Source organism: Meles meles, chromosome 10 (assembly GCF_922984935.1).
Source record: "Meles meles chromosome 10, mMelMel3.1 paternal haplotype, whole genome shotgun sequence".
Classification (NCBI taxonomy): domain Eukaryota; kingdom Metazoa; phylum Chordata; class Mammalia; order Carnivora; family Mustelidae; genus Meles; species Meles meles.
The window spans coordinates 49,382,818-49,400,692 of record NC_060075.1 but is presented as its reverse complement, the minus strand read 5'-3'; the positions used below and the strand labels follow the sequence as shown (position 1 = coordinate 49,400,692).

Below are 17,875 nucleotides of genomic sequence, written 5' to 3'. Positions count from 1 at the left end.
GCTCATTTTTTTTTTTTTTTAAGATTTTATTTATTTATTTGAGAGAGAAAGAGAGAATGCAAGAGCACGAGAGGGGAGAAGGTCAGAGGGAGAAGCAGACTCCCCGCAGAGCTGGGAGCCCCATGCAGGACTCAATCCCAGACTCTGGCATCATGACCTGAGCCAAAGGCAGTTGCTTAACCAACTGAGCCACCCAGGCATCCCGCCACCCCCCCCCCCTCATATTTTTAAGAGTCTGCACAGCTGCCATTGCTTCCACAAAATTGCAATTTCAGGAGTAAGGCTCGTCGGTTTGACAGTGCTAAGAGTAAAAAAAGAAGTGAATTTCCCCCTCTCTGTCTCAGATGGCCCCCGTTCCTGCTTCTTAGACCAGAAAGTTCCTTTCTCTTGCAACTTTTTCTCTGTTTTGTTTATACCCATGCACAGTTCCAGATTCACACTGCCTTAGAATCCAGGATGGGAAATACAAAGGGTAGGGGAAGGGTTTTAGGGAGTTTGTTGGCAGAGCTTTTGTACTTCAGGTTCTCTTCTCCTTCTCCAATCTACCTCCTACCACTTACTTTTCTGAGTTCTCAAATAGCTGCTCCATGCATTCTGTCCAAGGTTTTCAGTTACATTCAATAAAAGGGCAGTGTTTTTTCATTCTATCTTAACCATTACCTGGAATCTCCCCATCATTCTTAAAGAATAGTTTTGCTAGATGCAAATTCTAAGTTGACAAGTTATCTGTCAGTACTTTGACAAGATTGTTCCATGTCTTCTGGCTGCCATTGTTGCTCTTAAGAAGTCTGCTATTCACACAAAAGACTATATCTTGTATGAACCCCACAGGCATATTTATATGATGTTGCTACATATTCTAAAATAGACAAAACTACAGTAATAGAAAGTCATCAGTGATTACTAGAGCTGGCGGCAAGGAGTGACTACAAAGGGGCCTGCGGGAGGGGTACCTGGCTGGTTCAGTTGGTAAAGCATGTGACTCTTGATCTTGAGGTTGTAAATTCAAGTCCCACATTAGGTGTAGGGATTACTTTAAAAAAATCTTTCAAAAGGGGGGGCATGAAGTAACTTTCTGGGGTGATGGAAATATTCTATGCTTAATCGTGATGATAATTATCAATTGTCTAAACTTATCAATCTTTAAAACTTAAAATGGGTAAATATTATTGTATCAAATTATACCTCAATTATGCTCAGAGGAAGTCTGGTATCAAACTCTTATTCTTTTGTAGGTGATCTGTCTTTTCTTTCTAGCTATTTTCATCTTCTTTGTCTTTTATCGGTACTTTGCAGTTTTACAACCATGTACTTAGTAAGATTTCCTTTTTTTTTTTTTTTTTTACTACTATTTGGCATATCTTGTGCTTCCTGTTTCTGTGGATTTATGTCAATTCTGGAACATTCTCAGACATTATCATGTTGATCATTTTCCTCCATTCCATCTGGAACTCCACTCAGATGCATGTTTGACTTTTGTTCCTAGCTATATATTCATTTTTCTTAACCTTTCTTTCTTTTTTCATATTTTCTTTTGTATTTTCCATCTCTAAGACTTTCAGTATTGCATTTGGGTTATTTTTTTGGATCTCTCTTCCTATTCACTAATTTTCTCTTCCGCTCTCATGCGTCATTTAACTTATCTACTGATTTTTAAATTTCAATATTTTTTCCTCAAAATTTGATTACTCTTTTCTGATATTCTCTTCTTCCTTTTCCACCTATTTTTAAGTATTTTTTTTTTAAGATTTTATTTATTTGTCAGAGAGAGAGAGAGGAGCGAGAGTGAGCACAAGCAGACAGAGTGGCAGGCAGAGGCAGAGGGAGAAGCAGGCTCCCCACCGAGCAAGGAGCCTGATGTGGGACTCGATCCCAGGACGCTGGGATCATGACCTGAGCCGAAGGCAGCTGCTTAACCAATTGAGCCACCCAGGTGTCCTCCACCTATTTTTAATTCCATCTTTTATTTATTTAAATGTTTTATATATACTCATTTTGTACTCTATTTGAGGAGCATCAGTATCTGTAGTTATTAGATATTGAATTGTTTGTTCCTGTTGACTCTTGCTCTGATAACTTATCTGGGTCTGGTTTTTTGTTTTTTGTTTTTCCTTTTTCTTTTTCTTTTTGGCTAGCTCACATTTACTATGTGAATTTACTATGTGAATTTACTTTGTGAATTTACTATGTGAATTTACTTTGTGAATTTACTATGTGAATTTACTTTGTGAATTCTGAGAGTCCTGGATTAAAGATGATTTTCTCCAGAAAGGATTTTTATTTTTTTTGTAGGTGACAGGCCTACCAGCCTTACCAACTCAAAACTGCTTAAATTTGGGGCACTGGGGTGGTTCAGTAGGTTGAGTATCTGACTCTTAATCTCAGCTTAGGTCCTGATCTCAGGGTTGTGGGTTCAAGCCTTCCACTCGGCTCCATGCTGGGCATAGAGACTACTTTAAAAAATAATAATGATAAAGCCTTTAAATGTATTGATTGAGTGTTCTCCCAATTGGGTGCACTGTTTAAATCTGAACATTTCATCCATGAGAGCCAAATTACAAAAAATCAGGGGACACTGATATATTTTTTATAACCTATAATCAGCATAGAAAGATAGATTTACAAGTTAGTCCCCTTTACCAGCAGGCACACTGTCTGCAGGCCACCCTTTTCCCTGAGGGAATGGTCTCTGGGTATTTTGGCTTTGTAGAGGGGGTGAATGGAATGCAGGGATCAGCTTTCTTACTTTGTGTGAGCACAAGGCCAAGTTTTCCATTAAACCCATGATCTTTCACCCATGAGTATTAATACCCCAAGCTCCTGGTTCCCACAATCAACATTGCCCCAAGAGCAGACAGAGCTTCTGGGTTCCTCACTCTGATTTCAGGTTACTATTCAATTATTTAGTCATTGAGGATTTCCCTTATTTTTTGAGGAAACTGAAATGCATTTAAAAGTATGCTCGCTGTAACTGATCCAGCACCTGGGTGTTTTATGACAGGAGGGTATTTTAACACACCTAATCCACCATACTGCCAGAAGCAGTAGATGGTTATGCAAAGAAACAAAATGGGTCCTTAAATGTCAAAGGAAAGATTGATTTCCATCTTATTTTATGCCAGGATATCTTTAACTCTTTTCTGATAATAAAACAGGTTTCATCTTTGCCATTAGTACCTGTATTACACTAAAAATTTACAACAGAATGTTGCTTTTATGGCATCTACTTTTAAAAGTGAAATCAAGAAATTTCATCCAACTAGATACAGCAGTCAATCAAGTTTATGAATACTTTCCGTGAAAGTAATCTAAAAGGAAACATTAAGTACTGGGAATCTCTAGATCACTTTAATTTTGTGCTTTACTTACTTAGTTTTGATTGTTTGAAACATCTCATAAGATATTTACTATACACAAATCAATTATTAACTGAATATCTTCGATATACAAGTTACCCATTCTTGGCTCTTTGGGGTATACAAAAATAACTAAGACAGGATTCCTGTTCAAATTAAGTTTTGTGATCCAAACAAGAGTTATTGCACCATAAAATTAACTTCAATTATAAGAAAATTAATTGTCTTAAAAATATTCAAAATTCAAAGGAGGAAAACTTTACAGCCATTTGTGGACTGAAATTAGGAAAAATGAATAAGCAAAACTTTACTAAAAAGATCAGATCAACATGGGTCAGGAAAGATGATTAAGATCCTGATATGCTGCGCCTGGTGAGGGTGGGCATGGGTCGGGCGGGCAGGTCAGGGGTGGTGGCTATTGGTGTCCCAGGGAGTGTAGTGCGTGTCGGAGGGCAGGGAGTCCCCAGCCCCCGAAGTCCCCAATGTAGCCCCCATATGAGCTCACAGTATTTTCCTTGTATGATCGGCCCCATTGCTGGTGGCGCTGCTGGCCTGGAGCCTGAGATTATGCCTGAGGATTATGAAAACAGGTCAGACTGGGGTGGGGAGATGAGTGGCAGCGTGCTGGGTTGGAGATGAGGGAGAGTTAGGGAGGCCTCTGCCACTGTAACTGTGAGCCCTGGTCAGTGATGTGATGACACGATCACTGAGCAATCAGAGTTCTAGGAACCACATGACAGAGTGTGTGCTAAGAATGGACTGAGAGCGGAAGAGAAAAAAGAAAAAAAAGAAAAAGATCCTGATATGCTGGCAGGGAATGACTTGGGGCAGAGAGAAATTCTAGGTGAAGTGAACTGTGAAAGCAAATACATAAAAATAGAAAAGTATGGGATGTGTTTAGAAAATAGTAAGCAGGGCACCTAGGTGGCTCAGTCAGTTAACTGACTCGATTTTGGCTCGGGTCATAATCTCAGGGTGGTGGAACTGAGCCCTAGGTCAGGCTCAGCGCTGGGGGTGGAGCCGGCTTAAGATTCTCTCTGTCTGTACCTCCCCCTCTTCTCTGTCTCCCTCTCTCCGGGACGGAAGGAAGGAAGACGGACATCATAAATAGCTGAATATGGAACAATTAAAACTCCAGATACACTGACTCTAGTTGAGTCTTTTTCAAATATGTCATGCCCTTTTCCAATTCTCAACGTCAAAAATTATCTCCTTTTCTTGGAACACCCTCACCCAACTCCACAATGCATGATAAATACCTATTAGTTTTTTAGGAAAGCAACTGGCATACAAATCAGATCCAATAAATACAAATAACCCAAAATATTGCATCAATTTATCATGGAACTCATTTATACCTCTTATGGCAATTATCAAGCTGTACTATAATGTAGTATCTTTTTCCATGCCCACCTCACTTTACTAGAGTGTGAGCTCCTGAAAACAAGGACTATGACTTACTCCAACCCACCAATTTATATCATATACATATATGTGTGTGTGTGTATACATATATTTATAATCCTCACAATAGGAATAGAAGAGGATAGAAGGAGGAAAGGAGGACAAACCTGTAGATTTCCATGCAAGCACTGCAAGAACTTTGGCAGACAGCGCAGAACCACAACACGCCACAGGCTGATGAGAAAAGATGTAACAAAAGACTGTGGAAGGCTGTGCAGCACCCAGGACAGTAGCTATGAGCCGCGCAGGGCTACTGAGTACTTGAAACAGAGTTAGTTCAAAATGAGACATGCTTTAGGTATAAAATACACACTAGGTTTCAAAGACATATTATGAGGGAAAAAAGGTGTAAAATATCTCAATAATTTTATAATGATTACATGAGAAAGATAATATTTTAGGAATACTGGGTTAAATGAAATATATTATTAAAATGATGTTAGGGCACGTGGCTGGCACAGTTGGTAGAGTGTGCGACTCTTGATCTTGTGATTGTGAGATCTTGTGATTGATCTTGTGATTGTGAGATTCTCTATAGCCATGCTGGCTATAGAGAATACTTAAAAATAAAATCTTTAATTACATAATTATAGAAATAAATAAATAATAATATGATGTTCAGCTGTGTTTCTTATTTCATTTTTTTAAAAAAGATTTTATTTATTTATTTGTCAGAGAGAGTGACCAGAAGCACACAGAGTGGCAGGAAGAGGCAGAGAGAGAAGCAGGCTCCCTGCTGGACAAGGAGCCAGATGCGGGACTCGATCCCAGGATCCTGGGATCATGACCTGAGCCAAAGGCAGTGGCTTAACCGACTGAGCCACCTAGGCATCCCTCTTATTACATTTTAATGCTGCTACTAGAAAACCTAAAATTACCCATGTGGCTTACATTGTATTTCTCTTGAACAGTGCTATTCTCAGAGTATGAACCTAAAAGATCAGAAAATTTGAAACTATGGTATGTTATAATAAGGGAATCAAGAGGAAGAACAGTTTTACAGAAAAGATGAGCTTGACTTAGAATGAGTTTGACTTAAGGGATCCAAGAGATAAAAATGCAGGGCTAGAAAGTAGAAAAGTCTATGACAGGAATACAGAATTAGGAAAACTCTCCAGGGATGAGACAGTTGAAATTCTGGAAGAATATGTGAGTCCCCACAGGAAATTTTTAGATCCCTCAGCTTAGAAGGAAGAAGAGGAGGATGAGGTAGTTTTCTCAAAGGGCAGGAAGAGCTAGTAACCTAGCTGGCATCCCAAGTTGGATCTCTGAAATCCTTACCTGCAGCAACAACATAATTTCAGAGTATTCTGGGCTGAATATATTTGAAGTCGAAAACAGGGATTTAAATATATTAGATGCTGTTGCCAACGAAAAGTTCACTACATGTTTGATTTATAAACAAACAAAATCCCTGCAAATTAGTTTCTGTTATAATAAAATGCATACATAGGTTTAGGCATGTGAACCTTTTTACTTATTACTCCTCCAGGACAGATACTTCTCTGTCTAATAGTATGGAATTTATATACTACATTCAATCTCTGGAAACAGTAACTGAAAAAGAGCTGAAAAAAAAATTTGAAGTTCAAAAATCCACATATCCTCCACATTTCTTTTTCTTTTTATAGAACACAAGAAATCTGTAGCATTTATAAGCAAAAGGTTATTTTTTAAAATATTTTATTTATTTGACAGAGATCACAAGTAGGCAGAAAGGCAGGCAGAAAGAAAGGGAAGCTGGCTCCCTGCTGAGCAGAGAGCCCCAGGCGGGGCTCCATCCTGGGACCCTGGGACCATGACCTGAGCCGAAAGTAGAGGCTTTAACCCACTGAGCCACCCAGGCGCCCCAGCAAAAGGTTATTTTTAACTAAACTCTCAATTTCTTCACTATAGAACTATGCAAATGTTAGGAGCATCATTTCAAAGTATAAAATGCACTTTTCTCCCAAGAGATTTAATAACTCCTGTAGCCCCAGAGATATTACAAAGTACATAACCAAGAAAAGCAAGTTAACTCTTGGTTCACATGTGTTCAGCTATAACTCATTTTAATGGACAAAAGTCTGTTTTGTGAAAAAAATTTCCAGCAAAGGATATCTCACAACTCACAAACTTTAGCATTATAAAATTATTTTAATTTTCCCAGCATAAAATTATAAATCTAGACACGCTGCCAAATGGGTTTTTCGTTGGGAATTTTAGCATTTTTAATTTATTTGCCAAGAATCCCTGACTTAATGGACATATAATGTAGATGAGGGAAAAACACACGTACATGTGTCATTACAATGCGAGGTAGGATGATAAGTCCCTTACAACTGGTTCACAGGAACGATCACCTCTGCCTGAAGAGAAAATCACAGGAGGAGGCATTTGTTTGGGCCAACTCTGACAGATACAAAAGTGAGATTAAAATCCTAGCAGGGGAACCTAAGTGGCTCAGTAGGTTTAAGCATCCGACTCTTGATTTCAGCTCAGGTCATGATCTCAGGGCCGTGGGTTCCAGCCCTGCACTGGGCTCCGCACTCAGCATGGAGACTGTTTGAGATTCTCTCTCCCCCTCCCTCTGTGCCTTCCTCCGACCCCCGCTCTTGCTCGTCGTGCTTTCGCTCTCAAATAAAAAAGATTTTAAAAATAAATAAATAAAATCCCAGTGGAAGAAAACCATAAATAAGAGCCAGAGACTTGAGTAAATGAGGTACACATTTGAGAAAGAGTGAGCGGTCTAGGTTGGCTAGAAGTTACAGCATGTGGAGAAAAGTAGTGAAAGGGGTGCCTGGGTGGCTCAGTGGGTTAAGCCTCTGCCTTCGGCTCAGGTCATGGTCTCAGGGTCCTGGGATCGAGCCCCACATCGGGCTCTCTGCTCAGCAGGAAGCCTGCTTCCTTCCTCTCTCTCTGCCTGCCTCTCTGCCTACTTGTGATCTCTCTCTCTGTCAAGTAAATAAATAAAATTAAAAAAAAAAAAAAAAGAAAGAAAAGTAATGAAAAACAGCAACAGAAAATTAAGATGGATCCAGACTGTGGAGGGCACTGAAGGGCAGGCTGAGAAGATGGGGCAGGCTTGGGGGACTAATGTATCAGCTGTGAGCCTAATGCAGAGGGAAACAAATCCCAGAACAGTGGCTGTAAGCACACAGCACTGGCCACGGGGTAGTGAAGGCAACAGGAAGCAGAGGGAGCCTGAGCAGCGCCATGCCAAGGTACCTGCTCTCTGAGCACAATGTCGTACTGCTCGCAGGCAAAGGAAACACATGTGCACGTGTTCAGTTTTTCCCTATGTTTCAGAGGCCTCCTCTGGGGCAACCAGCCGAGCCTTTAAGAAAGAAAAGAAATTTTTATCACATGCGTAGGGAAATTTGCCTTTTCCTGAATGGATTCCAGGCTGGACAGGCTGAGGAGAGCCATCTGCTCATAGCGGCGGCAGCGGCAGGAACCGGGGCGGCACACTGGCTCGCACGCATGGCCTCTTCCCTTTGCTGGCAGCCTCGGCCCAAGCTGCCTGCCCTGGGATTCCTTTCAGATGTGCAGTTAGAGTCACATTCTACTGCTCACTGAATCAAGGCTGGGAACATTCAGTCACTAAGAAAACAAAGCAGCTGATTCACACTGAAATAGAAAAAGAACCCAGAGGAGGGAGTTAAGACACCAGGTGAAACACAGCAAGGAGCAGAGATGGGAGCAAGAGAAACCAAGAACAGGCATGAAGTCTTCAGACAAGGGAGAGAGGGAAGAATGGACCAGAACCATTACACCTACGATGATGTAAATGTAACTTTCCCTTACAGTGAAACTTTATTTTTAAAAGAACTTTTGGCCCATGAAAGGGGTGGAGGTGGTAACAAAGTTAATTACGTCTCATAATTAGTCATTAGGATTAGATAACAAAGCCTTCAGTAGTGTACTACTCTAATGATGGAGGACCAGCATCTGAGAAAGAGAATAATATATTAGCATAACCACGTATGCAAAATGCATAGAACCACTGCCACAGTTAACTTGTCATTGAGTGATTAAATATGAATTCATAATTAGAAAAATCCACACTGTAATTTATTGGCTTTCCTGACTGTTTTGGTTCATTAAAAGTTGATTACTAAACAGTGACCTCTAGTGGCCCATAATCTTCTAATGCTATATTGTTTCTTTTAAAGAGGCAGCCAGCATACATTCCAAAAACCTTTTTACTTAAATAAGGCTGTTATTTTGAAGATGTTAATATTCCTTTTCCCTATAAAGGGAAGTATTGCTTTCACTCATTCTTCTCTCTTTAAAATACATTCTGTGTGACAAATACAAAGGGGTTAAAAAAAAAGCTCTCTTGCTTCCACATATTCATTAACAGATTGTGACTGAACCCCTATGTGGGTGTTTGGGGTATTTTATTAATACTTGGAAACTGTGTTAGATAATAACAGATGAACTTCATTCATTCTATATTATCTAATTAGAACTTATGTCAAATTCACATGACAGTCATGCTACTATCTAATCACTGCCATACACACATGGGACATGCCAAAAACACGTTTTGTTTTCAAATTCAAAGGTACCAGTAATTTCAGATCACTGCATACCATACTACTGAGGTTTATCTTAAAAGGTAATTGATTAATAACTGTAAAAAAGATCCAGCTCATTTCTTAAATTTTTCTTAAAGAGGTTTTTTTAAAATAATAATGCTGACACTTAAGAAGTCTACTTCTATAACACAAAGCAAACTTTCCAAGCATCATCTCTCCCTTAGCACGATTATCTTTTTAAAGTATTCAAATGCCTATAGTAGTACTTTAAGTTAAACCCAACTTACAATTCTGTAAGCACATATGATTTTATTACTTCCTACCCACTTATACTCATTATTCAAACAAGGTTTCAGAAAGGCTCACAATATGAAAAGAAGATTTGGGGTATATTATTAAAAGAATTATATGCATATATCTTCACCCCCCCCAAAATCAGTCATGGTATTGATCCTGATTCTCTAAAGTAGTGGCAATGCTGTAGCTTCCTTAGATAATATGACTAAGCCTCCAATAAATTTAAGATGCAAACAAAAGAAAGATATATACTGCCTCATGTACTATTTCTACAGAACATATGGGTGTGGGGTACCAGTTGTTTCCTGTGATGATTTAAGATAGTAGCTGGATAATGAGTTATACCTTCTGTAAGAACCGAATCACCATTAATGCTATTATCAACAGTTCATGACCCACCAGCAAGAAATGTCAACCTGATTAATATAAACACTGCTGACCTCAAAAAAAAAAAAAAAGAAAGAAAAGAAACTTACTCCTCACTGTTATTAACATCTACTGTTCTTTAGTATGAAAATATAAAAAGCCAAATCTTTAGGTAAAAATATTTTTAGAGAATTTGCTATGCAAATTTTGCTAAGTGAGAGTTGGTAAGGTTCTGAAAAGGTAGAACTGAAGGCAGCATGTAAATATACACATTGGTTACAACTAAGGGAAACATCTTTTAGGAGATACATGATTTTATAGTTCATTGTGTCATTTAAAATGTTTGCTTTATCTTTTTAAACAGACAACATTAACTAGGGTTAAAGCAAGGTATCATTTTGGTTACAAAGCTCACTGTTAAACTTACTTCTGATACACAAGTTTCAAAAACAACCAGAGATAAGATCAGAAAGATTTAAAAACAGAATTTAGAATGTCATATTTCCTTCCATAAGCACAGGTATAAGAAGGCTAGTGTGAAAGATTCCTTTTTCTCAGTGAATTGTAGTATATTCGCTTGCAATTCAGCCCGTTTCTGCTTTACACAATGAGCCATTTCTGGCTGTAAGTAAACCTGAAAAGCTGAAATTTCATCAGAGATTATTTAATGCTGTCATTTCCAGATTCCAAAAAGTAAGAGAAAAGAATATACGCTACAATCAGGTTTCAGGAAAACTCATTAGTTCACCCAATAGACAGCTGATCTTTTCTAAAAACAGGACCAAATTTCCCTCATTACAATAAGCTAGGTTTTTAGAATCTACAAAAAGTAAACCAACTCCTGCTTCTTTGTACCACTGAGAAGCTGGGCCTTTAAGAAGAGCATCAGACAACAGGCAGAACAAGTCAAAATTCTCTACCAATGAATGCCAAGCTTGCAAAGATTTTATTTAAATTGGGATCCCATTGGTGACCAAGAGTTTCACCTGAGACCAATACTTGGGAAACAATCCAACAAATCCTGAATGAAGAAAATTCCATTAGATCATTGATCTGGACTCCAAAACTGTCAACAGCATGGAAGACTGTTTTTTTAAATGGAGAGTATGGGAACCACAACGACATGTAATGCATGAACCTTTATTAGACACCAGATCAAAGAAAACCCACTTATCTGGAGGATAATTGAAAACAATATGAATATGGGCTCTTTATTAGATGACACTGAATCAAGGTCAAATTTCTTGGATGTGATAGTTTTGGAGTTACATATGAGGATGTCCCTGTTCTCAGGAGATTTATTAAAAATATTTGGGTGTGGGTGAGTAGTTCAGCCAAAAAGCAGAAGTTTGGGAAGCTGGGGGAAGAGCCTATTAATTGAGATCAGAAACAGAACAATTAATTAGATAGCAGAGCATTGATCCACATATAAATGGAATCCCTATATACTGATGATTTAGAAATGTTTCATGAATTCTATTTTTACTACCTTTTAAAAAGGCAGGAGGTGAAGAAGGAAAAATTCTGACCCAAAACCCAATGTCGATAAATATTTGCACTTTGATTAATCAAAGATACTTTCTTAAAACATGAGTTAAATTTCTATAACCTGAATAATTCTTCATTAATTTACATTATTATATTGCTGAGTTCCTCTGTACCTCCATTTTAACAATCAAGTTTATATATATGCTTTCTCTCTCCAGTAGCTCTGAATATTCCCTGGCAATAGCTTCCCAAGTAAATGAGTAACCACACTAATGGTATTTGTTCTAGGGTATCTATCAGAGCATTATGTATGGAAATTACCTAACTGAGTTCCATCTGAGGGTTGTTTTACGAATAGAAACTCAACCACCAAAAAAAGAAGCTAGGTATTTTTATCCTACTACTCTCTGACTCACATTAGTAAAGAAACCTGGAAGTAAGTCTCACAGGCTGATTTTTATTGTGTGTGTGTTTTTTTTAAGATTTTATTTATTTATTTGAGAGAGAGAGAGAGCACAAACTGGGGGTGGGCAGGGAGGGGCAGACGGAGAAGTGGGCTCAATCCCAGTACCCTGAGATCATGACCTGAGCGGAAGGCAGATGCTTAACTGACTGAGCCACCAGGGCGCCTCTCACAAACTGTTTCTATGACACACTGCAAGCTACTGAGTTACAGCTTATATAATTCTGTAACTCTTACTTCCAAACTGAAACTACACTGTATGTATACTGCACTTGTATACTTTCAAAATACATAGAAGTCTATTTGAATAACCAGATTTCTATAAATTAGGGTTTGGTGAAAAGTGATACAAAACCAAAATTAGAATATATGTGGTTGTTTTTCCTGTGAGTTTTCATGAAATAGCGGTGTCGAGAAAATAAATTCTTCCCGTGAGTTTAATGAATGAAATGCAATAAATTATACTAAGACCACAATAGATATAACTCAATATAAAAATCACCATCCCTTGCCTCCTTAATAGATGAGAAAAAGTCACAGAGCAAGCATCTGCACCCAGGTCTTCTGAGCAGCAGTGCTGGGTAAAAAGAACCTTGGGATTTGTACAGATGCACTCATTTGTGAAACTGCCACCAATGAAATCCATCTGAAAAGAAAGCTTGAGCACTTAGAAATCAGAAAAAAAAAAAAAAAAAAAAAGAAGAAAGAAAAAAGAAACTCAGCTCCCAGAAACCAAAAAACTATCTAGATAACTAGAATTATTTGCCTAAAAATTCTAGGAAAAATTTTCAGGTAAGTGTATTTGTAGGAACTCAGTAAAAAAAACTCTTAAGAACCAAATCTCTGGTGAGATTTTTAGCTTCCAGTTTGGTAAAATGTATCTACCAAAATGCTTGGTAAAAATGATTTATTAGGTATGTTTTGTGCTCTTCAGGTTTATACTCTAATTTATATCTTTCCTTTTTAGGAAGATTCATACCTCCACTCACTCATCTATCCATTCAACCCAAGTCTGGGTGCCTACTATCTGTTATGTTCTGATCTAGGCACTGAGAATACGGCAGTGAACAAAACAGAACAAATCTCTACTCTTGTGGGTTTATAATCTAGTAGAGTGGTTATCAACTCGGACTACATATTAGAAACAACTTTTTTTCTTTTTAAGATTTTACTTATTTGTTTGACAGAGAGAGAGATCACAAGTAGGCAGAGAGGCAGGCAAAGAAAGGGGGAAGCAGGCTCCCCGTGAGCAGAGAGCCCAATGTGGGGCTTGATCCCAGGACCCTGGGATCATGACCTGAGGCTTTAACCCACTGAGTCACCGAGGCGCCCCTAGAAACAACTCTTAGAGGTTCTGATTTAAGTGGGGAGAAAGTGAGAAAGGTAGAAATCAGAGTGGAAGTAAAGAGGTTAGCTTCAGATGAACCCCTGATGGTTCATCCAGGGACAGGAAGGCAGGGTATATGTCAGCTTGCAGATGTGATCATAGGGTCATGCGGAAGTTCTTTCATAACTATCTATTTTCTCTGTGAAAGTAAGAAGGAAGATCATCAGCTGCCACTGGGGAAGGTTACTGGCGGTTGGAAGAGAGAAGAGAAGGTATGAAATATCGTTTAGGTGATGGAAAGAGTGAATGAACTGTCAGGCTGTCTTAAGGGTCCACTTGAGATCAGTGATCATTAATTTACAAGTGAAACCAGGCCAACATGGTCATCCATTTACTCCACCATGTTCAGCTACTCAAGGGCAGGTACAGGGCAAATGAACAGCTGCATTTGCTCCGGGATGGAGTCTAATTCAATAGGGGGAAAGAGGCATAAGAGAGATATTTATCCTATACCACAGAACATAAACTGGATAGGAAAGGAAGAGGGAACTGAGGAAGACAGGGATGAAGAAGAGGCTGTTTTATTATTCTCCTTCAGTTCTAGCCCCCTCAGGCACAGCCGTCAACTCTATTTCTTATTCTTTTAACACCTAAAGTTCCCTTCCTTTAAAATACTCAATTCTTTTTCTTTTACAAAAGGTAGCTTGATTACTTTTGTTCAGGAATGACCAAACACAGCCTATAATCACAGTTTCTTTCATATTTCAGGACAATTTAGCATTTGCAGGTCTTTCAACATTTAAAGACCAAGACACTGAATATCACTTTTCCACTTTCACCAAAAAGAAAAGAGATTCTATCATAAGTAGAAATCTGGAGAGACAGACCAATTCAAACAGATTTGGTTTTTTACGGTTTCTTTGATTAAGGGAGATCCTCTAGAAGAAATATGGTACTTGATTTCGTCCCCAACTTTACTAAAGGAGAAGCTCATTTATTTGAGAGATGAAAGAAGAGGTACTTGTTTCCTCTCTTTGGATACAATTAGGATTTGAGATTGGGGTCAAGAAGACTTATTGCAATGATTTAGGATTTAGAGTCTCTTTTGAACAGAACTATATCACCTGACTATGTCTTCTTCAATTGGTAGGTAACCCATGCTTCCTTATTCTCCTTCAAACATCACTGTATGCTTTCTTACAACTGTTATATAAAAACTGCTAAAAGCAAAAGATCTTTTCTTCACTCATTTTACAGCAAAACCTCACCTGAACTGAGGTGAGGTTATTTACAGTCTCCATTTATGCTTAGTTTGAATATTCAATTACTTCACTGCAGAAATAATTAATGTGTCTGATTACAGAGGGCTGCCCTGGACCCTACTAGGGATGTCACATAATAGATGGTAAATATAACGTTACTATCTTCCTAAAAAATAAAAAACAAAACTCACAATGCTCCAAGAGTTTCAAGGAAGGAATTATGGACCTACAATGACTTTTGTTTTTCCTTTTCCTTTTATTTTAGGAACAGGAACCCAAACTTCTGGCTTGGTCAGAGTTAATAATTACTCACTTTCATTTACTGAATGATTACGATGTTTTATATACATTATTTTAATTTAATTGAACACTGAGGAATGAGTCTTTAAATCTGAGATCTTAGAATTTATGAACTTTAATCAAATCTTTTCCCTACCTCGGAATCCATCCAGCTGGTAAGGAGCAGAACTAGCCATTCCGTGTGCTCATCTGGTGGTTTTCATTTCTCCTTAATCACAAGTAGTATATTACATGGGTAAAATGCAGAAATCTCAGAGTCAACTAGGCTTGGTTTTAAATTTGTTCCACCTCCACAAATGTCCAGGACATGTTCCTTAACCTCTTTGTTCAATCTTTTCTTCACCAGCAAAATGGGGGGGGGGGGGGCAGTACTTACCTCATAGGATTATAAGCGAGAATTAAATGAGATAATGTATGAAAAGCATTCAGCTACATTACAACAGTGCCTGGCTGGGGACTTATTATGTAATTGCAGCTCATGAAATAATACTCTCCCTTACCTATCTCTACCAAAGACAAGTGTATGATGCTATTTGCTTTCTGAATTGTAAATGTTATTCACAATTTTTTTTCACCAAAATAAAATGATAGTCACATGATATATGCTCTTCTTGTTTTCAAAGGACACTTATTTTGATTTCAAGAGGAGTTTTACTAGCCTCTGAATGTCACAGATACACTGCTAGCATACAGAATTTTAGAGCTAAGGCAAATGTTAGAATGAAGTATATTTAGTGATCAACTATTATATCCCAGGCATATGACACCTCAGTTCTTTCAACAAGCCTAACAGGTAGCTATTGTTGACCTAATTTTTAAAATAAGGGGGAAAAAACTTCAGCTTAAGTAACTTAGACAATGTCACAAAACTAGTAAAGAAAAGATGTCTTCAGGGTGCCTGGCTGGCTCAGTTGGTACAGCATGTGACTCTTGATCTCAGGGTTCCAAGTTCAAGCCCCATGACAAGTGCAGAGATTACTTAAAAATAAAATCTTAAAAAAAAAAAAAAAGATGTCTTCTGGGGTGCCTGGGTGGCTCAGTCGTTAAGCATCTGCCTTCGGCTCAGGTCATGATCTCAGGGTCCTGGGATCGAGCCCCATGGCAGGCTCCCTGCTCAGTGAGAAGCCTGCTTCTCCCTCTCCCACTCCCCATGCTTGTGTTCCCTCTCTCACTGTGTCTCTCTCTCTGTCAAATAAATAAAATCTTTAAAAAAAAAAAAAAAAAAGATGTCTTCATCAAAAGTCTGGAGGAAACAGTATCTTGTGATAGAGCCCTAACACTTTTTTTTTTTTTAAAGATTTTATTATTTGACAGAGATCACAAGTAGGCAGAGAGGCAGGCAGAGAGAGAGAGGAAGGGAAGCAGGCTCCCTGCTGAGCAGAGAGCCCGGTGCAAGGCCCAATCCCAGGACCCTGGGACCGTGACCAGAGTAGAAGGCAGAGGCCCTAACCCACTGAGCCACCCAGGCGCCCCAGCCCTAATGCTCTTGCAAAGTTTTTAAAACTTTTTCACCTTCGGGGCGCCTGGGTGGCTCAGTGGGTTAAGCCTCTGCCTTCAGCTCGGGTCATGATCTCAGGGTCCTGGGATCGAGCCCCACATGGGCTCTCTGCTCAGCGGGGAGCCTACTTCCTCCTGTCTCTCTACCTGCCTCTCTACCTACTTGTGATCTCTCTCTGTGTCAAATAAATAAACAAACAAACAAACTTTTTTCACCTTCCTGGGATGCCTTGGTGGCTCAGTCAGTTAAGCGTCTGCTTTCACCTCTTGTCATGAACCCAGGGTCCTCGGATTGAGTATCGCATCAGGCTCCCTGCTCGGCGGGGAGTGTGCTTCTCCTTCTGCTCCTGTCCCCACTTGTGCTCGTACTCTCTCTCTCTTTCACTTTCTCTCTCAAATAAATAAAATCTTAAAAAAAAAAACAACAAAACTTTCCCTACCTTATTTCCCAAGAAAACTGCTTAACACCTTAGCATCAGAGAATACATTTGTAATAAACATAGAATTTATAATAATTTTTTATAAAAATTGAGCCATATTGTGTCTTGTTTTACAATCTCCTTTTCCTAACAAAACACTGCAAAGTTTTGTTTTTTTTTTAATTTTTTTTTTTTAAGATTTTATTTATTTATTTGACAGAGAGAGAGATCACAAGTAGGCAGAGAGGCAGGCAGAGAGAGAGGAGGAAGCAGGCTCCCTGCAGAGCAGAGAGCCCAATGCGGGGCTCAATCCCAGGACCCTGAGATCATGACCTGAGCCGAAGGCAGCAGCTTAATCCACTGAGCCACCCAGGCGCCCCCACTGCAAAGTTTTTTTGTGCCCAATATTTATCATTTTGATTCATATTATGTCATTTAATCCCTAATTATTAATTCCCTCCTCCTGACCATCAGGTTTTTCCAAGTCATCATTATTTTAAATCAGTGGTTCTTAAACTGAAGACCCCAGAGCTTTTGCTTATGTGGATTCTGTCAGTTTTTACCATGTTAGAAATTAAAACTAAGAAATTCTTAATTCACTTAAAAATAATAAACCCACCATTATGTTAACACACTTTCATGAAAAATAAGAAGCCTTTCCAAGAGAATATTTACTAAGAAGAGTATCTCTGTCTTAAATTTTGCAAATCTTTTTAATTCTGGCTTAATAGGAAACAACTGGATTTTCACACTAGCTTGCATGCAGAAACAGATATATGTTGTTTTGGTTGAAATATATAAAGGAAAAGCTGATTTCATATGGATATGTGGTAGGTAAATGGAGGATTAATTTAATAATGTTTCAGATCATTGTGGATATCTCTGATATTATACCAAAACTTGACACATGGTGGTTTCATAAAGACTGCACATATGTAATCTAAAATTGTTACCAACAAACTTTTCTGTCTGCTACATTAAAATCTGTCTGTTTTGCACTTTGAATGCATCTTTTAGTTGGGCATAACTCTTTTTTTTTTTTAAGATTTTATTTATTTATTTGATAGAGACACAAGTAGGCAGAGAGGGGGAAGCAGGCTCCCCACTGAGCAG

General features: G+C 38.6%; 1 protein-coding gene and 1 non-coding gene across 2 annotated transcripts in view; one reads left to right on the top strand and one right to left on the bottom strand.

Moving 5' to 3' along the window:
* Nucleotides 1-17,875, bottom strand: part of HIBADH (3-hydroxyisobutyrate dehydrogenase) — a 126,310-nt gene that overhangs the window by 34,964 nt on the left and 73,471 nt on the right. The window lies entirely within an intron of this gene.
* On the top strand, nucleotides 4,037-4,124 carry LOC123952410. Its single transcript, XR_006820652.1, has one exon. It is a non-coding gene; the product is annotated as a small Cajal body-specific RNA 18 (non-coding RNA).